Source organism: Bufo gargarizans, chromosome 2 (assembly GCF_014858855.1).
Source record: "Bufo gargarizans isolate SCDJY-AF-19 chromosome 2, ASM1485885v1, whole genome shotgun sequence".
Classification (NCBI taxonomy): Eukaryota; Metazoa; Chordata; class Amphibia; order Anura; family Bufonidae; genus Bufo; species Bufo gargarizans.
Window position 1 is genome coordinate 707,136,317 of NC_058081.1, and position 26,327 is coordinate 707,162,643.

Sequence of the window (26,327 nt, forward strand, 5' to 3'; positions counted from 1 at the left end):
TCACTGCTGCATTAAATTGGGTGAAGATAACAAGGACACGTGATAAGCCAGCATTACATCTCGCACAAGGGAAGTCACCCAGCTTTTCCAAACTCCTGAATGACAAATCTGCAGTAATTCGCCATAATCCTCCACTTACTACCATATAATGCAGCAGATTTCCCATTTGGAGTTCATGAAACCTAAGTGGCAGCCTCAGATGGAGGTACAATGGAGGCCATATTGGCTGTCACCCAGCTTTCCCAGTAACAGATATAACAAAGTAGCTAGGGATGAGCGAATCAACTTCGGATGAAGCATCTGAAGTCGATTCGCATAAAACTTTGTTCCCATACTGTACTGAGCAGGAGCGCCGTACAGTATTAGAATGTATTGGCTCCGATGAACCGTAGTTATTACTTTGCGAGACTTTGCATAATAACTTCATAAATTAATTAATTTGTACTGTAAAAAAACATTTCCAGAACTCAGGTTCGGTTCCAAGGTACCGCTTATAACCGAACCCGAGTTTGGGAAAAGTTTTTTACAGTACAGATTAATTTATGAAGTTATTACCCTGCTACTTCCCCTAATACTGTGCCCACTGTGCTCCCCAGTCCCCCTAAATGCTACACTTCAGAAATAATATTGCCATACAGTCTTCCCATAGAAATATTGCTCCCAAAAGTCCCACCAATAATAATAAATATCTCCCAGAGTGTCCTCATTAGTAATACTGCCCCTACAGTGATAATGGTCCCCAAGAATGCCCCTGTTCGTAGTGATGCCTTCCATACTGTGCCCAATAATAATAATACTCACCACAGTAGTGATAATGTGCCTGGAAGTGATAACACCCCCAGAAAAATCAGGCCTCCCTATAGTGCCCTCAGCAGCTATAATGCCCCTATAGTGCCCCAGGAATTATAATGCCCCTATAGTGCCCTCAACAGTTATAATGCCCCTATAGTGCCCCAGAAGTTATAATATCCCTATAGTGCGCCCAGTAGTTATAATGCCCCTATATTACCCTCAGCAGTTATAATGCCCCTAAAGTGCCCTCAACAGATATAATGCCCCCATAGTGCCCTCAACAGTTATAATAAACCTATAGGCCCTCAACAGTTATAATGCCCCTATAGTGCCATCAGCAGTTATAATGCCCCTATAGTGCCCTCAACAGTTATAATGCCCCTATAGTGCCCTCAATAGTTATAATGCCCCTATAGTGCCCTCAACAGTTATAATGCCCCTATAGTGCCCTCAACAGTTATAATGCCCCTATAGTGCCATCAGCAGTTATAATGCCCCTATAGTTCCCCGGAATTATCATGCCCCTATAGTGCCCTCAACAGTTATAATGCCCCTATAGTGCCATCAGCAGTTATAATGCCCCTATAGTGCCATCAGCAGTTATAATGCCCCTATAGTGCCATAAGCAGTTATAATGCCCCCATAGTTCCCCAGGAATTATAATGCCCCTATAGTGCCCTCAACAGTTATAATGCCCCTATAGTGCCATCAGCAGTTATAATGCCCCTATAGTGCCACCAGCAGTTATAATGCCCCTATAGTGCCATCAGCAGTTATAATGCCCCTATAGTGCCATCAGCAGTTATAATGCCCTTATAGTGCCATCAGCAGTTATAATGCCCCTATAGTGCCATCAGCAGTTATAATGCCCCTATAGTGACATCAGCAGTTATAAGGCCCTTATAGTGCCATCAGCAGTTATAAGGCCCTTATAGTGCCATCAGCAGTTATAATGCCCCTATAGTGTCATCAGCAGTTATAATGCCCCTATAGTGCCATAAGCAGTTATAATGCCCCTATAGTGCCATCAGCAGTTATAATGCCCCTATAGTGCCCTCATAAATGAAAACGAGAACCACCGCACACTCAGGGATTATATGCAAAAAAAAGGGTTATTTATTTTGACAACTCCTCCAAAAGAAGCAAAACTACAAAGAACAATTGCCAATAATTAGAATTAGAATTTTCTTGACGTTTCGGTCACAAACGGACCTTGGTCACAAGAGTCACTGAAAGAAAAAAAGAGCACATTAATGATAAGCTCAACCGAGATCCGACAACCAGCTAGCCCAGTCCATAAACTAAAGCTATAAACCGCACCCCTAGAAGGGGTAAGCAGTAATAAATAGGGGAAGTTAAATGACCAAACCAACAACACCTGCCAGAGTCATTACCAAAACTACCCAGACACAACTGATCCACAAGGAACAAGTCAGATAACCCACATTTTGCCAGTCTCTCTGATCTCCTGGCACCTGGCACGGGAGCAGTAATACAGGTGAAACTCGAAAAATTTGAATATCGCGCAAAAGTCCATTTATTTCAGTAATGCAAATTAAAAGGAATTGCATTAATGCAGCTTAAAATTAGAATTTTGTGAAAAGGTTCAATATTCTAGGCTCAAAGTGTCACCCTCTAGTCAGCTAATTAATCCATACCCCCTGAGCAAAGGGGACCTCAAAATTGTGACTTTAGGGTTCCATAAGCTGTAAGCCATAATCATCCAAATTATAACAAAAAAAGGCTTGGAATATCTCGCTTTGCCTGTAATGAGTCTCATATGTTAGCTTCACCTTTTAAGTTGCATTACTGAAATAAATGAACTTTGCACGATATTCTCATTTTTCGAGTTTCACCTGTATATTGGTGATGAACAGCCATATGCAGATAGTAATATATTGGTGGTTCTTATACATTCGTTTTCCACATTATTGCTCTCTACTTTAATGCCACTATCTTCACTCATCATTAATGTGTTCTTTTTTCTTTCAGTGACTCTTGTGACCAAGGTCCGTTTGTGACCAAAACGTCAAGAAAACAGTCACATTCTAATTATTGTAATTGTTCTTTGTAATTTTGGATCTTTTGGAGGACTTGAATATAATCCCTAAGTGTGCGGTGGTTCTCTTTTTCATTTATGTTTGGATCATATCCTCTAGATCTAATATTACTGACAATTGAATTTCTGCAAAAATCCACCAACGACCTCAAAACAAAGATTACAGCAATAGAACATCAGCTAACAGCCATACTTTCTACCACTGAATGGCTTGAATCTAAAACCAAACTTGACAAATCACTTTCGGACTTCGGTCAACATTTCTTCCGCAGCTCCAACAGCGATGCTTCCTTTTAAAGATCCGGCCAATGTTTTTTAGGACAATGAGGCCGCCGACCAAACCGACGAGGAGGGGCCGCAAGAAACCAAGACGTCAATCCGGAGACTCGGATCCAGACCCGTTCACAGGTAGGACTTCCAATTTAGTAATCAACATCTCACCTTACACTCTCACACCCACTGAACTTACAACATTACAAAAAGGTCTTACCTTCTGCCCCACAACCCAACTTAATGATTTCCTGTTAGAACAAGAACTCCAACGTTTCTTTCGGACATTAAGACTCAAAACTCACTTTGGTAATCCGGAGAACTCTGTAGCCAATTTTTTAACCACCAATACGGATACATCCACCCAGCCGTCTATTTCCATTGAGCAACTTGGGCTCCGCAAACCAAGTAACTTTTAATCCCCCTAAAACCTATCATGCTACAGAAACCGTGATTAAACCTTTGCACAGAGACATTAATAAAATTGGCACCGACTACAAACGCGGTTACTATCCCACTTGGAATAACCTTACGGTGATTGAAAGACAAGCAATAAAGAATCTCCAGAACAATCAGGAGTCTGGACATCACTATCAAACTGGCGGACAAAGACAGTGCAATAGTAGTCCTTAATACCAAGGACTACAAAGAAGAATTAGAACGTCAGTTAGTGGACACTAACACATACACCATCCTACAAAATGACCCTACACCAACAATCCGCCAAAAGATTCAATTCGTTCTTGATAAACACCTCACACGTGGCACCATTGATCAAAAGACAGCCAAATTCCTTACCAATCACAATCCAATAACACCGGTTATATACTGTACATTCTACCTAAAATACACAAATCATTACAAAAACCACCTGGACGCCCAATTGTCACATCAACTGATTCCAGTTTGGCCCTAATTTTCATCTTCCTTGAAAAAATTCTCACTCCTCTTACCCAAAAAGCCAAATCTTACATATTAGACTCTAACCATTTCCTTAAGAAACTTAGAGACCTCTCACCAGTAACCCCAGACAGCATCTTAGTGACTTTTGATGTCAACAGCTTGTACACCAGTATCGAACAAGACAAAGGCATTCGCTCTACAAAATCACTTCTAGAACAATCCACCTACAAATACAACCGAACTCACACTTGAACTCCTTGACATCGTCCTAAGAGACAACTTTTTTATTTACAGTGACACCTTTTACCTACAGACATGTGGGACCGCCATGGGCGCGAACGTTGCCCCACCCTATGCCAATGGATACATGGCCCACTTTGAGGAAACGTACATATATCCATTATACCTTTTCAAACAGTATGCCACCTGTTGTTTCAGATTTATAGACGATATCTTCTGCATATGGAAAGGCAATCACGCCTCCTTACTTGAATTTACACATTTACTCAAATCCCCAAGACCAGAACTACAATTCACCTTAAATCATGATACAGCTTTTATCAGTTTCCTGGATACAAAGGTCTTAAAAGACAACATGGGTAACATTAGCACAGATCTATATACCAAACAGACTGACCGCAATGGACTCCTACATTACTCCAGCTGTCATCCCGTTTCAAACAAAAATTCACTTCCACGATCACAATTCTACCGCATCAGCTGCATTGTTTCAGACCCCCTTAAATGTAGAACACAACTACAAACCATGGCCAACAAGTTTCTCCAAAGAGGCTATCCAAAATACCTCCTGGACAAAGATGGCTCATACACCACCTCAGACCAAACCCACCAAAGAAACCCCTGAGTGAGTTCCCTTGATGCCCAAAATCGAACACACGATCAAGAAACACTGGCCATTACATAAAACTGCCTATCCCACCATCCAATTGTTCCAAACTCCACCCCTAATGTGCCTTAAAAGATCCCCCAACCTCTGTGAGAAACTCATCAAAGCCGATATAGGCCACCAAACACCTCATCTGAGACAAACTTTCCTCAAAACTCAACGCCGTGGCACGTTCCCTTGCCTCCATTGCAGTTGCTGTTCTATCATAAAAGGTGACCACATCACACATCCTCATACTGGTAAACCCTATCCTGCCAAGGACTTCTCCACTTGTGACTCAACTTTCGTCATATACTTGAGTAAGTGCCCCTGTGGACTCCTCTATATGGGAGAAACCACACAAACTATACGTGACCGCATCATCAGTCATAAATCAACCGTTAGATGCAAGAAGAACTGGCTGCCGCTCCTCGAACACTTCAACAATACTCACCATAATATTGCATAATTAAAGTTTTAAGTGATCGAAAAAGTACGACGCCCACGACGTGGCGGAAACCACATACGTCTGTTGAAGGAACATGAAGCATTTTGGATTCACACACTTCAAAGCCTTTCCCCAAAAGGCCTCAATCGGGACTTTAATCCTTACATTTAAATATTTATGTTGACTTCACAGCACCTAAATACTGCCTTATTTATTCGTTTATTAACCTATGATATTTTACTTTTCAGACCCAATGATCTTTCGTGGGACCCGGCGTCTAACTCACACACGCCTCCATTTCCCCGCAGCGCCCACACGCAGGGCCACGGGTACCATCTATCCTTCTAACCTTGGTAAGCCTCCTTAACTTCTTCTGCCGGCACTGGGGCTGCTGCCCTCTCCTACTACTCCACCCTGAACCACCAATATACTATACATTATATTACTATCTGCATATGGCTATTCATCATCAATATATTACTCATTGATTGTCAGCTCTTTTGCCTATTTCCATTCTTAAAGCTTGCTTAGAAATTTCTCTAAGGTGACTTATCGATTACCCACTGTTCCCCATGATAAGGTTTATCTCTTATCTTGCATATATCTCCATGATTTATGGTTTCACATGTTTCCCACTTCACCATTATGAACTACCACAAAGTATTCCTTATGTTTTACCATTATGTGCTCCTGAGATTTTGTTAAGCCTGTATCAGAACATTACAATCAGTTTATCCAAGACCCCAGCTCTGGATTTCTATTATAGCTCCAACATAGACCCTAGCCTTCTATCCTACATACAGGCTACATCTAATGTCTGTTTCCATTTATACATTAATCTTCTCTCGTATACATTAGTTTTCCACATTATTGCTCTCTACTTTAATCCCACTATCTTCCCTCATCATTAATGTGTTATTTTTTTATTTCAGTGACTCTTGTGATCAAGGTCCGTTTGTGACCGAAACGTCAAAAAAACAGTCACATTCTAATTATTGTCAATTGTTCTTTGTAATTTTGCTTTTTTTGGAGGACTTGTCAAAATAAATAAACCTTGTTTTTGTATATAATCCCTGAGTGTGCGGTGGTTCTCTTTTTCATTTGTTTGGATCATATCCACTCCACTGAACTGAGTGCATCCCCAAATTATCGAGTCTATAGTGCCCTCAGCAGTTATAATGCCCCTATAGTGCTCCAGAATTTATAATGCCCCTATAGTGCGCCCAGTAGTTATAATGCCCCTATAGTGCGCCCAGTAGTTATAATGCCCCTATAGTGTGTCCAGTAGTTATAATGCCCCTATAGTGCGCCCAGTAGTTATAATGCCCCTATAGTGCACCCAGTAGTTATAATGCCTCTATAGTGCACCCAGTAATTATAATGCCCCTATAGTGCGCCCAGTAGTTATAATGCCCCTATAGTGCGCCCAGTAGTTATAATGCCCCTATAGTGCACCCAGTAGTTATAATGCCCCTATAGTGCGCCCAGTATAGTGTCCCTATAGTGCGCCCAGTAGTTATAGTGCACCCAGTAGTTATAATATCCCTATAATGCGCCCAGTAGTTATAATTCCCCCAGTAGTAGTGACAAAGAAACAAAAGCTGCCATATTCAATGCAGGAAACATGCCTCCTCTTGTCCATGGTCAGACTTGCCTGTGTCCCGACATAGCCATTCTGATAACAGCAGTGTCCATATATACAGAATAAGAGCAGACACTGAGGATTACACCCAGTGTACAGGACAGGAAAAGTGGTACTGTGCAGTGTATATATATACAGGATAAGAGCAGATACTGAGGATTACACCCAGTATACAGGGCAGGAGAAGTGGTACTGTGCAGTGTCCATATATACAGAATAAGAGCAGATACTGAGGATTACACCCAGTATACAGGACAGGAGAAGTGGTACTGTGCAGTGTCCATATATACAGAATAAGAGCAGGTACTGAGGATTACACCCAGTATACAGGACAGGAGAAGTGGTACTGTGCAGTGTCCTTATATACAGGATAAGAGCAGATACTGAGGATTACACCCAGTATACAGGACAGGAGAAGTGGTACTGTGCAGTGTCCATATATATAGGATAAGAGCAGATACTAAGGATTACACCCAGGATAGAGGACAGGAGAAGTGGTACTGTGCAGTGTCCATATATACAGAATAAGAGCAGATACTAAGGATTACACCCAGTATACAGGACAGGAGAAGTGGTACTGTGCAGTGTCCATATATATAGAATAAGAGCAGATACTGAGGATTACACCCAGGATAGAGGACAGGAGAAGTGGTACTGTGCAGTGTATATATATACAGGATAAGAGCAGATACTGAGGATTACACCCAGTATACAGGACAGGAGAAGTGGTACTGTGCAGTGTCCATATATACAGAATAAGAGCAGGTACTGAGGATTACACCCAGTATACAGGACAGGAGAAGTGGTACTGTGCAGTGTCCATATATATAGAATAAGAGCAGATACTAAGGATTACACCCAGTGTACAGGACAGGAGAAGTGGTACTGTGCAGTGTCCATATATACAGGATAAGAGCAGATACTAAGGATTACACCCAGTATACAGGACAGGAGAAGTGGTACTGTGCAGTGTCCATATATACAGAATAAGAGCAGATACTGAGGATTACACCCAGTATACAGGACAGGAGAAGCGGTACTGTGCAGTGTCCATATATACAGGATAAGAGCAGATACTGAGGATTACACCCAGTATACAGGACAGGAGAAGTGGTACTGTGCAGTACAACTCATTTATGAATTATCTTGGCAGGACAGTCAGGAATGTTGCTGCTTCGAGTTCTCACATCTATAAATACCGATTGTCCAGTGACGTCACCTTTGCCCAGCGAAGCTGCTTTGTCATACATGACAGTCACAGAGATGACATATAATTCTGTACGGTGCTCCCTGCCCCCTCTTGGCTCAGGGTGAATGCTGCAGTAGGTAATGTAACACCCTCAGGGTGTAACAGATACTGGTACGCCCCATTGCTTGCCCAGCCAGTTTATGACTAACTTTCTAAATTGGGAAATGTCCTGTGGTACAGACTTTGGCTAGTGAGAAAGGAAAGATTGTCTGGCTTCTGTAATAGAGAGAGTATAACCCCCAGCATTCCCTTACATTTTCACAGCTGACCGGGGATGTAAAAATTCTTTCTTAAAGGGGTTTCCAAGCTCCTGATATTAATGACCTATCCTCGGGATAGTTCATTAATATCCGATTGATGAGAGTCCGACACCTGACACCCCCACCGATCAGTACCACTCACAGCCACTGAAAAATTGCACTATGCCTGGTAATGAAGAGGCTGCAGCTCATCTCGTGCCCTTCAATCCCGATGATGTGATCTGATGCCCTCTCCTAAGGATACCTCGTCAGAATTGTACACTGTAACAATTTGCAGTTTTTTATAGTCACTTTTCACCCCTCCAAAATAAAAATTGAATTGAAAGTGATCAAAAAATCATATAAATCAGGAGAGCTATGACATCACATGACTCTAACACAGTTTACAAGTGAAGCAGTGATGTGACATGACACATACTCGTTTTGCTCTTGTATCATGTACCTGAGCCAATTCTTAAAGGCTATTTGTGTACACTTTTGGAGGCAATTTTTATTTATGATTGCATTTTACTCATTTTTAGCTAAATATCATATTTTCAATTGGCCTTTATTAAAAATATTGAGCCATTCTGTCTCAAAGGGTTAACTGTTTTTCTAGCTATGTGCATCCTACTCTCAACTTTGTGCCTGTCATCTAATAACCCTTATCTCTAAACTACTAAAAGGTCATAAACACTTACAGTACAGACCAAAAGTTTGGACACACCTTCTCATTCAAAGAGTTTTCATTATTTTCATGACTATGAAAATTGTAGATTCACACTGAAGGCATCAAAACTATGAATTAACACATGTGGAATTATATACATAACAAAAAAGTGTGAAACAAGTGAAAATATGTCATATTCTAGGTTCTTCAAAGTAGCCACCTTTTGCTTTGATTACTGCTTTGCACACTCTTGCCATTCTCTTGATGAGAATGTGATAAAGTTCATTATTTTCTGTAATGTACTGATAAACATTAGACTTTCATATATTTTAGATTCATTACACACAACTGAAGTAGTTCAAGCCTTTTATTGTTTTAATATTGATGATTTTGGCATACAGCTCATGAAGGCAAAAGGGCCAACAAGTGCTAAGCATCTCTGGGAACTCCTTCAAGACTGTTGGAAGACCAATTCAGGTGACTACCTCTTGAAGCTCATCAAGAGAATGCCAAGAGTGTGCAAAGCAGTAATCAAAGCAAAAGGTGGCTACTTTGAAGAACCTAGAATATGACATATTTTCAGTTGTTTCACACTTTTTGTTATGTATATAATTCCACATGTGTTAATTCATAGTTTTGATGCCTTCAGTGTGAATCTACAATTTTCATAGTCATGAAAATAAAGAAAACTCTTTGAATGAGAAGGTGTGTCCAAACTTTTGGTCTGTACTGTATATAACCCACATTCTTATCAGTAAGATAAGAACTGAGCTATAATAAGTGTTTATAATGTCAGAGAGCAGAGATAAGGAGCCTGTCTGCTCCCCAGATGACTGAAGACAGAAAATCCACAGGCAGCTACTAGAGCATCTCAGCTCTGTACACAAAAAAGGATTCCATATTTTTAATAAAGACCAGAACAGCTCAAAATAAGTACAATGCAATAGTAAAAAATGCCCCCAAAGGTATACATAGCCCTATTACACTAACAGATAATTTCTAAAATGATCTCTAAGGAGTGTTGGTTGCAGCGCTTGTTAGTGATCACCTTGCAGTGTAATACTGCTGCTGATTACCCGATGAATGAGCAAACGTGTAATAGAATCTTTAGTCATTAAGGGTTTAGTATTTTCTCAGTTTCCCCCCTTTCCTTTGTATTATTACTTGTATACACAAGAGGAGCTACTGTATATGAAATCCATATGCTACAAATATGCTAAATAGATATGTCTCACTGTACCTGATGAAGGGAATCTAGTAATTCACGTTCACCAATCTGCTGTTACTACAAGAAAAGGGTAGCCCCTCTTCTGCATTTTGGGGCCCTCCAGGATCTAGGGAAGACGGCTGCAGCTTTACATACACGACTGATTGTGGTGTCTAGCATGCAACTTTAAAAGATTAGCAAGATTCCTCAAAGTTTTCAAACTTCCCTATACATACAGGTCCTTCTAAAAAAAATTAGCATATTGTGATAAAGTTCATTATTTTCTGTAATGTACTGATAAACATTAGACTTTCATATATTTTAGATTCATTACACACAACTGAAGTAGTTCAAGCCTTTTATTGTTTTAATATTGATGATTTTGGCATACAGCTCATGAAAACCCAAAATTCCTATCTAAAAAAATTTGCATATTTCATCCGACCAATAAAAGAAAAGTGTTTTTAATACAAAAAAAGTCAACCTTCAAATAATTATGTTCAGTTCTGCACTCAATACTTGGTCGGGAATCCTTTTGCAGAAATGACTGCTTCAATGCGGCGTGGCATGGAGGCAATCAGCCTGTGGCACTGCTGAGGTGTTATGGAGGCCCAGGAGGCTTCAATGCGGCGTGGCATGGAGGCCATCAGCCCGTGGCACTGCTAAGGTGTTATGGAGGCCCAGGATGCTTCGATAGCGGCCTTAAGCTCATCCAGAGTGTTGGGTCTTGCGTCTCTCAACTTTCTCTTCCCAATATCCCACAGATTCTCTATGGGGTTCAGGTCAGGAGAGTTGGCAGGCCAATTGAGCCCAGTAATACCATGGTCAGTAAACCATTTACCAGTGGTTTTGGCACTGTGAGCAGGTGCCAGGTCGTGCTGAAAAAGGAAATCTTCATCTCCATAAAGCTTTTCAGCAGATGGAAGCATGAAGTGCTCCAAAATCTCCTGATAGCTAGCTGCATTGACCCTGCCCTTGATAAAACACAGTGGACCAACACCAGCAGCTGACATGGCACCCCAGGCCATCACTGACTGTGGGTACTTGACACTGGACTTCAGGCATCTTGGCATTTCCCTCTCCCCAGTCTTCCTCCAGACTCTGGCACCTTGATTTCCGAATGACATGCAAAATTTGCTTTCATCGAAAAAAGTACTTTGGACCACTGAGCAACAGTCCAGTGCTGCTTCTCTGTAGCCCAGGTCAGGCGCTTCTGCCACTGTTTCTGGGGAATGCGGCACCTGTAGCCCATTTCCTGCACACGCCTGTACACGGGGGCTCTGGATGTTTCTACTCCAGACTCAGTCCACTGCTTCCGCAGGTCCCCCAAGGTCTGGAATCGGTCCTTCTCCACAATCTTCCTCAGGGTCCGGTCACCTCTTCTCGTTGTGCAGCGTTTTCGGCCACACTTTTTCCTTCCCACAGACTTCCCACTGAGGTGCCTTGATACAGCACTCTGGGAACAGCCTATTCGTTCAGAAATTTCTTTCTGTGTCTTACCCTCTTGCTTGAGGGTGTCAATGATGGCCTTCTGGACAGCAGTCAGGTTATTATTATTATTACAGAAAATAATGAACTTTATCACAATATGCTAATTTTTTTAGAAGGACCTGTATATTGTTGCTACACACTGCCTTACAAGACGGTCTGCCTGTTCTATTCCTAACAAGGCCTATTTCACACAAGTATAATAACAGAACACCTATATAAAAGGTGCGTCTCCCTCCCCCCCCAACACCACAAAATCTGTCCCTATAACCTTAAGGCTCGGGATAGGCCATCAGTATCTAATTGGTGGGTGTCTGACACCCAGCACCCCTGACGATCAGCTGTTTGAAGAGGCAGCGATGCTCCGGTGAGTGCTGCAGCCTCTCCCTAGGCCAGAGATGTCACGTTCGTCAGCCACGTGGCCAATGTGCTGCTCAAACCCATTCAAAAGAATGGACCTGAGCTGCGATACCAAACACAGCCACTATACGGTGTAAGGCGCTATGCTTGGTAAGCTGTGAGGAGGCCACAACACTCAGCGGAGCACTACTACGGCCTCTTTAAACAGCTGATAGGCAGGGGTGCTAGGTGTCGGACCCCCTCCGATCAAATATTGATGACCTAGGCCAGCATGCTCAACCTGTGGTCATCCAGCTGTTGTAAAACTACAACTCCCATCATGCCTTGCTGTAGGCTATCCAGGCATGCTGGTAATTGTAGTTTTGCAACAGCCGCAGGTTGGGCATCCCTGCATTCCGTATTTTGCGGAACGGAACAGCTGGCCCCTAATAGAACAGTCCATAATGCGGGTAATAATAGGACATATGTAATGCACTCAGGGTAACCGTTTTTTTTTTTTTTTTTGCAAACCCATTGAAATGAATGGTTCTGCATACGGTCTGCGAAAAAAAAAATACAGAACAGACATGGAAAGAAAATATGTTGGTGTGCATGAGCCCTTCGGGTGAGGCAGTCGGTTGGTGACGGTACTGCCCAATGCTATCACCGTCTCATGCATGGGATGGAAGTTATTCTCCAGCATGGCGATCAACGTAGAGAGTATCCTTCTCTCACCTACCACCTGCACTGTCAAGTCTCTTCCTCACCCTGGTTGAGATGCTGCTACTCCAGCCACTTCTAAGCAGATGGCTGATGCCACCACAGAGTTGAAAAAAAAGGCCTTAAGAAGTGCCCTCTGCACCCCAAAATCTCTCAGCCTCCTAAGCAGGTAAAGCCTATTCTGTGTAGTGCGTCCATGTTATCTGCCCAGTCCAGCTTATTATTGAGGAGTGCACCCAGGTACTTATAAATGCCAATGCAACCTGTATGGGGACGAATAATGATACCAATGATCCACTTACAAAAAATAAGGTAAATAGCATTTAACACCACCAATAGGTGCAGGTCCCACCTTCGATCTCACAAATGGGACTCCACTGTGAATGGAGAGCACACCGCGCATGCGCAGCTTTCTCTATTCTTTGCTATGGGACTTCCGAAAATAGCCAAGCGCGCTTACTGTATTGCAGGTAGAGTGAAAGTAGTGTGGAAGAACAGCTGCATGCAGGTAGTGTGGTGAATGCGGGGTATGACACCTGTCAGCGTGCTGTCTGAGGATCTTCTCCCGAAAATCAAGTCTGGTTCTTTTAACCTGTTCTACTCACCTCCAAGGTTGTGACCCATGGAGGTAGGTTATGGTATATCTGTAATCCACTTCCCTAGTAACAGTGTCTGTGTACGGTATACACATATCTATCTAAGGGCTCTTTCACACCTGCGTTATTGTCTTCCGGCATAGAGTTCCGTCGTCGGGGCTCTATGCCGGAAGAATCCTGATCAGGATTATCCCCATGCATTCTGAATGGAGTGAAATCCGTTCAGGATGCATCAGGATGTCTTCAGTTCCGGAACGGAACGTTTTTTGGCCGGAGAAAATACCGTAGCATGCTGCGCTTTTTGCTCCGGCCAAAAAAACTGAAGACTTGCCGCAAGGCCGGATCCGGAATTAATGCCCATTGAAAGGCATTGATCCGGATCCGGCCTTAAGCTAAACGTCGTTTCGGCGCATTGCCGGATACGACGTTTAGCTTTTTTAGAGTGGTTACCATGGCTGCCAGGACGCTAAAGTCCCGGCAGCCATGGTAAAGTGTAGCGGGGAGCGGGGGAGCAGTATACTTACCATCCGTGCGGCTCCCGGGGCGCTCCAGAGTGACATCAGGGCGCCCCAGGCGCATGGATGACGTGATCGCATGGCACGTCATCCATGCGCATGGGGCGCTCTGATGTCACTCTGGAGCGCCCCGGGAGCCGCACGGATGGTAAGTATACCGCTCCCCGCTCCTACTATGGCAACCAGGACTTTAATAGCGTCCTGGGTGCCATAGTAACACTGAAAGCATTTTGAAGACGGATCCGTCTTCAAATGCTTTCAGTACACTTGCGTTTTTTTTCCGGATCCGGCGTGTAATTCCGGCAAGTGGAGTACACGCCGGATCCGGACAACGCAAGTGTGAAAGAGGGTTAGGCAGGTCATACCTGTCAGTGTACAGCATATACATTCCTATATTTACTCCTATAGACTTACCTTACAGTGTATGTGTGTGAAGCCCCCTGTCTCGAGATCTCGGACCCCTGTGTCTGCCTATGTCTCTGAACATAAGTCACCGGAGATCAGGTTTTGTTCTGTCTGTGGAGCCCCTAACCCCACAGACTCGTCTGACAACCCTGTGTCAGGTACTGCGCAGTTCATGCACAGCGTCGTGGAGCCTGAATGGTTTCGATGAAATTTAATACTACGAATCGTACCAGGAGTGGGTGGTGTAAAGTGGCAGCGCTGCCTCAGGCCCACATACACACTGTGCAGAAAATGAAATGCGACACTGTGTAGACGGTGCAGCACGATCACCGGATCCGCATGTGGTTTATTGCTAAGCTGACGTAAAGGTGCAGCCCGGCAATGAGGGATAATCCGCATAAGGACCCTGTGGCCAGACCGCACCATGCACAGGCCCCCTGAAGCCAAGACCCCGGGAGCGTCCTGTTATTTGCACACGTATTTCGCTATGATAACAATTTTACGCAATGCAAATATCATTCTCAGTCAATTATCAAAATCTCCGATACCAGTCATCCACAGGTTATCTGCACGTCCTAATTACCGGTTATGTCGGACATCGTAATGGTAATGCCCAGTTGTCAATGAAGAAATACATTTCTGGAAGGAATAATAGAGGAACGAAACAACACAGAATTCTAAGAAACATACTTGCCAACATTTGAGAGTTGGTTTGTGGGAGAGTGAATAGTGCGGCGTCAAAAGCACGCTGTCAGACATTTTCCAGGTGTAGACATGCCCCCTTTGTAAGGAGCCGTGCCCCTTTTGCATGTCACCCCGCCAACCTTTGTATGGTACCCCACTCCTTTTTGTGCAATGCCCTGCCCCCCTTTGTTATGATGCCACCCCCAAAGATGGCGGCACATACATTTACTGAACATGAAGGGCTGCTTTATGAGAGAAAGCGTCCCTCCACGCTATACCTCAGAAATGTGCCACCTCGTCCAAGAGGTCTCTCCTTTTAACAGGAGCCTCACGGATGTTCCAGGAGGTACATTGGTACATTGTTTCTACTCTCAACATAAAACAGCTGCAAAAATACAACAGCAGGGACTCAATAATGCACAGGAACCTAAAGTTGTGTTCATCCTGAGCTTCCCGATTCATAAACAAATGCCAGCGCTACAGTAAAGACTGACACATAGGCAGGACATCCGCAAGAGGAGCTGAACGTGATGGAATCTACTTAAAGGGTTGTCCCAAGATTTAGACTTGCCCCATATCACCCAGGATAGGTAATAAATGTGTGATCAGTAGGGTTCCGACCACTGGTACCCTCACCAATTAGAAGAACGGGGTCCTCTGTGCCCTCGTGTTAAGCATGCATGCCATTGCTCCTTTCTTCTTTATGGGACTGCCGGAGATAGGAGCGCTGTACTTGGCTTCTCTTTGGCATTCCCATAGAGATGAATGGAGCAGCAGTGCGCTTGATAAACGGCTGCATCATTCATAAGAGGGGACACACCCACTTTCTCATGATCGCTGGCAGTCCCAACGGTCAGATCCCCACTTATCCCCTATCCTGTGGATAGGTTTAAAGGGGTCATCTGGGATTTTGATGATGATGGCCTATCCTCACTGTACACAGGACTCTGCACTTCTCGTGAGGTATTTTAGGTTTTTACATGAATAATAGAAATTTTCTACAGATCTCAATGTCCTAGATGAAAATAACCGATGCTTAAATATAGCGCCAGATCCCGAAGCAGCTGACAGTTATGGACGGCAGGACTTTTAGAGAGCTCCCTGTTTACAGACACTGCAGCGTTTCTCCCTTTTAAAAGCAGTGTGGCTGTGCAAGTTACAATCTTACGTTGTGCCATTTTTGCCTTATATGTATAAATATGTGGCGTCAAAGCAGTTAGCAATAGGAAAAATGGCGCAATAGGCTAATAAATGAGTCTGAAAGGGAATCTATGTTTCTATCTGTCACTAGTATCTGCTGTAATACATGAGTAGTGCTGCGGATAAGGATTCTAGGTCACAATATTTTTTTTCCTACTGCCCCCCATTCCCCCGCTGTCAGCATTTAAAGATGTGCTGAAATACATTGTCAGGACTGCTGCACACATGAGTCCTCTCTGATATGTTAGCACGGCACAGCAGTCCGGACTGTGTATTTCAGTGTTTCTTTAAGCGGTGTCAGCGGGGGAATGGGTATCAGTACAAAAATAAAAAATGGCAAATGGACTCCTTATGGCAGGTTCACACGTGTGTTAAATGGATCTGGCAGGCTGTTCTGGCACAAAAGAGCCTGCGAGATTTCACTGGATCCGGTCTAGTTGGATACTGCTGTTCACCGCCCGACCCTCTTAAATAAGTTTTGCTGGAAAGTGGCCGGATCCCATAATAGTCAATGGGGTCTTGTGGTGAAGGGCAGTATCCAGCTGGGCCGGATCCGGTGAACTCCCGCAGGATGTTCTCTGCCGGTACAGCCGGCCAGATCCATTTAACTCATGTAATACTACAGATAAACGTGGTGCCAGACTCCCTTTAAAGGGGTTGTCCGGGTTTAGAGCTTAACCCGGACATATCCATATTTTCACCCAGGCAGCATCCCTGACGTTAGCATCGGAGCATTTCATGCTCCGATGCGCTCTCTTGCCCTGCGCTGAATCGCAAGGGCTCTTTTATTTACAATAACACACAGTCGGGCGGACGCTTCCACCCAGCAGTGTGTTCGTTTGAGCGCTGCCCTAGCATTTTCGTCACCGGGCTTCCTGGCAGCCTGGTACATCACCAGAACTCCTGAAAATGCCTTTGCCCTGTGCGATTTAGCGCAGGGCAAAGGAGAGCATGAACTGCTCCAATGCTCAAGTCAGGGGGGCTGCCGGGGTGAAAAATGGGTGTATGTCCGGGTTCAAGTCTGAAGCCGCACAACCTCTTTAAAGGGAGTCTGGCACCACATTTATCTGAAGTATTACATGAGTAGAACTGGTCTGTCACCACGTTTGTCTGTAGTATTTCATGAGTAGTACTGCAGATAAAGGTAGGTTTAAGTGCACATTTTGTAGGCATGGACACTCTAAAAGCAAACACACTGGCCCCTGTAGCTGTGGCCTCTCACATCCCAAATTTGCAGAGACTGTCCCGGCAAACTCAGGCTGTCGGCGGCCAAAAATAGGTGAAGATATATAAGTCCCACTCAGAAGTGGGTGCTTGGTCCAGTTTGAGGTGGGCCCTATTTACCAAAAACTATAGTATTGGTAACTATGGAATCACACACAAGGCCTCAAACAGAAAGTTGCCCATAGCAACCAATCAGATCACTGCTTCCACTTTCCAACCTGCTCTACAGTGAATGAAAGCTGAAATCTGATTGGTTGCCACGATACCCAGCCTATGATCCGTATTTCAGCACTTCCTGTGCTCTGTTCAATAAACTTTATTGACATGCAAATGGAAAACAACACACAAACCCCAAACATTATGTAGGAGATTTGGTTATATAGAAGCCTGAAAAGCAGATAAAGGAAATGCAGTCACAACTTTCCAGATGCTCCCATGCTGGCCGTATCCTATTTACATTATGCCACAGAAGCAATTATGGGTTAGATTTTGTGACCCTGACAAAACCTCCACATGTACTAACATGCAGGGAGGATGGCGGTGTTTATTTACACCGGTCCGCAGCAATATTACAGACTGCGAATGTCATGAACCCTATATAAAGCTGTAACCTCCTGTATAAACCTCTCTAAAGAGCCTGGGAGACACAGTGACAACCATACGACAACTCATAGTGACATCAGCTTCTAGTGCCACTTCCATCTGCACACTTCTGTATGGCGCTGTAGCAGTGCCGGGTGTGCGCAGAGCAGTTTACCTTTCAGCAGCTACACAAAACTCAAAACAAAGGGACCGTGAACAGAACAAAGCTCTGCAGTTCCGCACAATGTGTGAAGAAGGGGATTTGTCGGTCCTGCTCACCCCCCTTCTGCTGTCCCTGGCGCTGACTATTGTGTAGCCGGACCCCCGTTACCAGGATACGGAGCCTGCTCTATTATGGCATGGGATGGGATTTATGGGGGTGGGGGGGGGGGGAGAAGCTAATTGAAAGGCAAGCTGATAGCAGCAGACACTCCACGCGGGCACTTACCTACCTCAGCCTTTGTTATATCCAGCCCTGGCTCTCCTGCCGCCCATCGTGTTCTGTCCCTGTGTGCGACTCTCGCATGGACTACGCACCTGCCAGTGTCAGACACAGAGCACGCCTGCCCCGGGCCGCCCTCCTGACTGTGCACGATCAATGACAGTGAGGCGGCCTCTTCTATTCTCAGCATCCAGGGTGACCAATCACACCACCCCGGCCGCCCACCCCGCACGTCCAGGGTCTGCCCTGCAAATATCCGCAGCTCAGGTTGCCCAGCCAGACGTCACCAGTCTGTCTGTCCAGAGCTGCACTCATTCAACCAGCTGTTACAGATCTCAAGGGACAGTCCATGATGGGGAAAGTAGTGCCATGTGGTTCTCTGAAACTGTATGACATATCAGGCTGAGATACAGTGCCACGGCAGACAGTATCGCACATGAGAGGATTAGATACAGCAGCTCAGCAGATTGTATTGCACATGATAGCATTGGATAGAGCAACTCACCAGACAGTATCACATATGAAAGGCTTAGATACAATGCATTCGGAAAGTCTTCAGAAGGTTCACCTTCTAACAAGACAATGACCCTCAGCACACGGCCAAGACCACACAAGAGCGGCTTAGAGACAACTCTGTGAATGTCCATGAGTGGTCCAACCAATCATCTCTGGAGACACCTGAAAATGTCTGTCCACCGACAGTCCTCGTCCAACCTGACAGAGCTTGAGAGGGTCTACAGAGAAGAATGGCAGAAAACCCCGAAATCCAGGGGTGCAGACCTTGTGGCATCATCCCCATGAAGACTGGAGGCTGTAATCACTGCCAAAGGGGCTTCAACTGAGTCCTGAGTAAAGGGTGTGAATACTTATGTCAGTGCAAGGTTATAGTTTTTCCTTTTCAATAAATTAGCAAAGATTTCTAACAATCTGTTCTCACAGTCATTATGGGGGATGGAGCGCAGAATGATGGCAGAAAACGTGAATATTTTTTTTTATTACCCGCCATTCGCAGCTAGACGGGCCGGGAGTGACTCCATAAAATCCTGGTAGGTTGTCCCAGGTATCTGGAGCCATGCTGTCTGCAGTGCATCCCACAGCTGCTGGAGGGGGCGTGGGGGAGGATCCGGCGATGGAGGTGGTCGCTCATATGCTCAATCGGCTTGAAGTTGGGGAATTATTGGGCCAGGGTAGTAGACAGTATCACACGTGATAGGCTTAGATACAGCATCTCAGCATACAGTATCACACATGATAGAATTAGATACAGCAGCTCAGCAGACAGTATCACACATGATAGGATTAGATACAGCATCTCAGCAGACAGTATCACACATGATAGGATTAGATACAGCATCTCAGCAGACAGTATCACACATGATAGGATTAGATACAGCATCTCAGCATACAGTATCACACATGATAGTATTAGATACCTCAGCAGACAGTATCACACATGATAGGATTAGATACCTCAGCAGACAGTATCACACATGATAGGATTAGATACCTCAGCAGGCAGTATCACACATGATAGAATTAGATAAAGGAGCACAGCATACAGTATCACACATAATAGGATTAGATACCTCAGCAGACAGTATCACACATAATAGGATTAGATACCTCAGCATACAGTATCACACATGATAGAATTAGATACAGCAGCTAGGCATACAGTATCACATGATAGGATTAGATACACAGCTCAGCATACAGTATCACACATTATAGGATTAGATACCTCAGCAGACAGTATCACACATGATAGGATTAGATAAAGGAGCTCAGAAGACAGTATCACACATGATAGGATTAGATACCTCAGCAGACAGTATCACACGTGATAGGATTAGATAAAGGAGCTCAGAAGACAGTATCACACATGATAGGATTAGATAAAGGAGCTCAGAAGACACTCTTGCACACGATAGGATTAGATACAGCAGCTCAACATACAGGATCACACAAGATATCACACAAGACAGAATTAGATACAGCGGCTCAGAAGATAGTATCACATATGATAAGCTTAGATACACCAGTTTAGTATTGTTGGATGCCACCTTTGTCCTTGTCCTATACTTTTTATTTCTGCTCATTTTGCGGACGGCGCACTGACTCATTTCTACGGTTCTATGCACACACTAGTGATTTGTATCTGTTCCACAGATTACAGGACGTGTCCCACTCCTCTCCGTATTGCAGATGAGAATATCCCATTCTATGGATGGAAGTAAGAGTGATACGGCATACATGTTGAAGGTATCCGTATTTCACAGATCTGGGGTTTTTTTTAGGACCACACTACGGACATGGCTGTGTGCATGAGGCCCGACATGTACACTGAATGTATCCCTGGGCTGCGCAGAAACCATAGAAGCGTGCTTGTGTGCACGGCCAAAAATGATAGTTTTCAGCATGTGAAATTACAAAAATATTCCACACTCATTTCCTGTTATTATCCATGGAAGCAAAGTTACCCATCAGTGACCACCCAGCAGATTGCCGTGCCACCCCCCAACATGCCGGCAGCCCCCTACTCACAGTCCTGGTGTGTTTCCCACCATCAGAATTCGCCACGCAATCCAGAGAGGCGATGATTTCAGATCACAGATCTACTACCTGACTGTACACAGGACAAGACCGGGCAGGAACTGACAGCCGCAGCGCCTGTCACCACCTGAGCCCTGCTGACAGCAGGTTCAGATGATTTACTCATCCTGGCAACGAAAACCGGTTATGAAACCCTGAAAAGAGAACTGAACCTATAATAATGAAAGCGGAAATCCATAGATGCAGTTATATTCTTGTACACAGGAGGCAGTATTATAGTAGTTATATTCTTGTACATGGGAGCAGTATTATAGTAGTTATATTCTTGCACATAGGAGGTAGTATTATAGTAGTTATATTCTTGTACATCGGAGGCAGTATTATAGTAGTTATATTCTTGTACATAGGAGGTAGTATTATAGTAGTTATTTCTTGTACATAGGAGGCAGTATTATAGTAGTTATATTCTTGTACATAGGAGGCAGTATTATAGTAGTAATATTCTTGTACATAGGAGGCAGTATTATAGTAGTTATATTCTTGTACATAGGAGCAGTATTATAGTAGTTATTTCTTGTACATCGGAGGCAGTATTATAGTAGTTATATTCTTGTACATAGGAGGCAGTATTATAGTAGTAATATTCTTGTACATAGGAGGCAGTATTATAGTAGTTATATCCTTGTACATAGGAGGCAGTATTATAGTAGTTATTTCTTGTACATAGGAGGCAGTATTATAGTAGTTATATTCTTGTACATAGGAGGTAGGATTATAGTAGTTATATTCTTGTACATAGGAGGCAGTATTATAGTAGTTATTTCTTGTACATAGGAGGCAGTATTATAGTAGTTATATTCTTGTACATAGGAGGCAGTATTATAGTAGTTATATTCTTGTACATAGGAAGCAGTATTATAGTAGTTATTTTCTTGTACATAGGAGGCAGTATTATAGTAGTTATATTCTTGTACATAGGAGCAGTATTATAGTAGTTATATTCTTGTACATAGGAGGTAGTATTATAGTAGCTATATTCTTGTACATAGGAGCAGTATTATAGTAGTTATATTCTTGTACATAGGAGGCAGTATTATAGTAGTTATATTCTTGTACATAGGAGCAGTATTATAGTAGTTATATTCTTGTACATAGGAGGTAGTATTATAGTAGTTATATTCTTGTACATAGGAGGCAGTATTATAGCAGTTGTATTCTTGTACATAGGAGGCAGTATTATAGTAGTTATATTCTTGTGCATAGGAGGTAGTATTATAGTACTTATATTCTTGTGCATAGGAGGTAGTATTATAGTACTTATATTCTTGTACATAGCAGCAGTAGTGATATTCTTGTACATAGGAGGCAGTATTATAGTAGTGATATTCTTGTACATAGGAGGCAGTATTATAGTAGTTATATTCTTGTACATAGGAGCAGTATTATAGTAGTTATATTCTTGTACATAGGATGTAGTATTATAGTAGTTATATTCTTATACATAGGAGGTAGTATTATAGTAGTTATGTTCTTGTACATAGGAGGCGGTATTATAGTAGTTATGTTCTTGTACATAGGAGGCCGTATTATAGTAGTTATATTACTGTACATAGGGGTAGTATTATAGTAGTTATATTCTTGTACATAGGAGCAGTATTATAGTAGTTATATTCTTGTACATAGGAGCAGTATTATAGTAGTTATATTCTTGTACATAGGGGGCAGTATTATAGTAGTTATATTCTTGTACATAGGAGCAGTATTATAGTAGTTATATTCTTGTACATAGGAGGCAGTATTATAGTAGTTATATTCTTGTACATAGGAGGCAGTATTATAGTAGTTATATTCTTGTACATAGGATGTAGTATTATAGTAGTTATATTCTTATACATAGGAGGTAGTATTATAGTAGTTATGTTCTTGTACATAGGAGGCGGTATTATAGTAGTTATGTTCTTGTACATAGGAGGCAGTATTATAGTAGTTATTGGGGGGATTGGGGGAATTAGTTTAAAAAATAAAAATAAATGCTATACAAGGGTTAAAACAGGGGCTGCATTTTTTGCATATGTAAGGTCCTGAGGTGCTCAGCTATGGAAATCTGCCCGAGGAGAAAACTTTGGTTTTGGGTTGGGCAGAGTGGGATGGGATAGTTGTAGAATTGTATTTGACTTCATCCGTAGCAGCATTTCAATGAGGATCCCGAGACTGAAACCAGCTCTTTGTAGGGTCCAGCAAGAGAATTCATGTTCACTGAGGACATCTGCTGGACATTCACTGGCACTGCAGATGTGGGAAACCAGCAATGACACCAAAATAACCTGTTAGGGTTAAGGCTCTTTCACAATCATCGTTAGAAAAGGCTAAGGGTACTTTCACATTTGCGTTTTTCTTTTCCGTCACTGAGTTCCATCAAAAGGGCTCAATGCCGGAATAGAACTGATCAGTACATGGAGAGTAATCCATTCAGGATGCATCAGGATGTCTTCAGTTCAGTCATTTTGACTGATCAGGCAAAAGAGAAGACTTGACATTTTTTTTTCCATAGGAATGTATTAGTGCCGGATCCGGCATTCAAAGAAAAAAAGGTAAATAAAAATAATAAATGCCGGATCCGTTTTGATAGATGACACCGGAAAGACGGATCCGGCATTTCAATGCATTTTTCGGACTAATCAGGATCCTGATCAGTCTTACTAATGCCATCAGTTGGCCTACGTTTTGCCGGATCACTCTGCCGCAATTGTAAAAGTAGCCTATTAGCAATGAAAATTTCAAAACTTCATAAATACCCAGAATCCTCTAACCTTGTCCTAAAAAACAGAAGCCATAACTTCTTCTAAGCAGCTGCCTAACACTCTGAAAATGAAACTGATTGCCACAAAGCAGGAGAAGACTATACGAAGATAGCACCGCGCTTTCAGGTTGCCATTTCCTCACTTTGAAATTTAATTAAGAAATGTCAGTTAACAGGAAGAGTGGAGGTCAAGAGAAGGTCCATCTGTGTATACAGGACACTGCGTCCATCTGTGTATACAGGACACTGCATCCATCTGTGTATACAGGACACTGCGTCCATCTGTATATACAGGACACTGCGTCCATCTGTGTATACAGGACACTGCGTCCATCTGTGTCTACAGGACACTGCATCCATCTGTGTATACAGGACACTGCGTCCATCTGTGTCTACAGGACACTGCATCCATCTGTGTATACAGGACACTGCATCCATCTGTGTATACAGGACACTGCATCCATCTGTGTATACAGGACACTGCATCCATCTGTGTATACAGGACACTGCGTCCATCTGTGTATACAGGACACTGCGTCCATCTGTGTCTACAGGACACTGCATCCATCTGTGTATACAGGACACTGCATCCATCTGTGTATACAGGACACTGCATCCATCTGTGTATACAGGACACTGCATCCATCTGTGTATACAGGACACTGCGTCCATCTGTGTATACAGGACACTGCGTCCATCTGTGTCTACAGGACACTGCATCCATCTGTGTATACAGGACACTGCGTCCATCTGTGTATACAGGACACTGCGTCCATCTGTGTATACAGGGCACTGCGTCCATCTGTGTATACAGGACACTGCGTCCATCTGTGTATACAGGACACTGCGTCCATCTGTGTATACAGGGACACTGCGTCCATCTGTGTATACAGGACACTGCGTCCATCTGTGTATACAGGACACTGCGTCCATCTGTGTATACAGGACACTGCGTCCATCTGTGTATACAGGACACTGCGTCCATCTGTGTATACAGGACACTGCGCCATCTGTGTATACAGGACACTGCGCCCATCTGTGTATACAGGACACTGCGCCCATCTGTGTATACAGGACACTGCGTCCATCTGTGTATACAGGGCACTGCGTCCATCTGTGTATACAGGGCACTGCGTCCATCTGTGTATACAGGACACTGCGTCCATCTGTGTATACAGGACACTGCGTCCATCTGTGTATACAGGACACTGCGTCCATCTGTGTATACAGGACACTGCGTCCATCTGTGTATACAGGGCACTGCGTCCATCTGTGTATACAGGACACTGCGTCCATCTGTATATACAGGACACTGCGTCCATCTGTGTATACAGGACACTGCGTCCATCTGTGTATACAGGACACTGCGTCCATCTGTGTATACAGGACACTGCGTCCATCTGTGTATACAGGGCACTGCGTCCATCTGTGTATACAGGACACTGCGTCCATCTGTGTATACAGGGCACTGCGTCCATCTGTGTATACAGGACACTGCGTCCATCTGTGTATACAGGACACTGCGTCCATCTGTGTATACAGGACACTGCGTCCATCTGTGTATACAGGACACTGCGTCCATCTGTGTATACAGGACACTGCGTCCATCTGTGTATACAGGACACTGCGTCCATCTGTGTATACAGGACACTGCGTCCATCTGTGTATACAGGACACTGCGTCCATCTGTGGATACAGGACACTGCGTCCATCTGTGTATACAGGACACTGCGTCCATCTGTGTATACAGGACACTGCGTCCATCTGTGTATACAGGACACTGCGTCCATCTGTGTATACAGGACACTGCGTCCATCTGTGTATACAGGACACTGCGTCCATCTGTGTATACAGGACACTGCGTCCATCTGTGTATACAGGACACTGCGTCCATCTGTGTATACAGGACACTGCATCCATCTGTGTATACAGGACACTGCATCCATCTGTGTATACAGGACACTGTATCCATCTGTATATACAGGACACTGCATCCATCTGTGTATACAGGACACTGCATCCATCTGTGTATACAGGATACTGCATCCATCTGTGTATACAGGACACTGCATATATCTGTATACAGGACACTGCATCCATCTGTGTATACAGGACACTGCATATATCTGTGTATACAGGACACTGCATATATCTGTATATATATATATATATCAGGACACATTGTCCATATATATATATATATATATATATATATATACAACCTCAGGAAGGCGGGAAGATGGGACAGACGGCCACACTTCTCATTGTCAATGAACCTTTGTGGGGTGACTGTCCTCCTCCTGCCGCCAGGGGTCGCTGTGAGGTTACTGCACCCCGTGCTCCTATTGATGGAGGTGCAGTTCGTTCCTCCCACCGGCAGAGGTCGCTGTGGACTTGTAGTCTTTCTGGCTCAT

The 26,327-nt window shown here is 43.6% G+C and overlaps 1 protein-coding gene across 4 annotated transcripts in view; it reads right to left on the bottom strand.

Moving 5' to 3' along the window:
* Positions 1-21,229, bottom strand: part of ARHGEF10L (Rho guanine nucleotide exchange factor 10 like) — a 111,767-nt gene extending 90,538 nt beyond the window's left edge. For 2 of the 4 annotated variants that reach the window (XM_044282516.1, XM_044282520.1), the window contains exon 1: positions 18,571-18,695. The gene's annotated coding sequence lies outside the window, so the exon portion shown is untranslated. Of the gene's footprint in view, positions 1-18,566; positions 18,696-21,104 lie in introns of those variants that run through there. The other 2 variants (XM_044282518.1, XM_044282517.1) reach the window with 2 other exon arrangements.
* Positions 21,230-26,327: the final 5,098 nt, after the last annotated feature.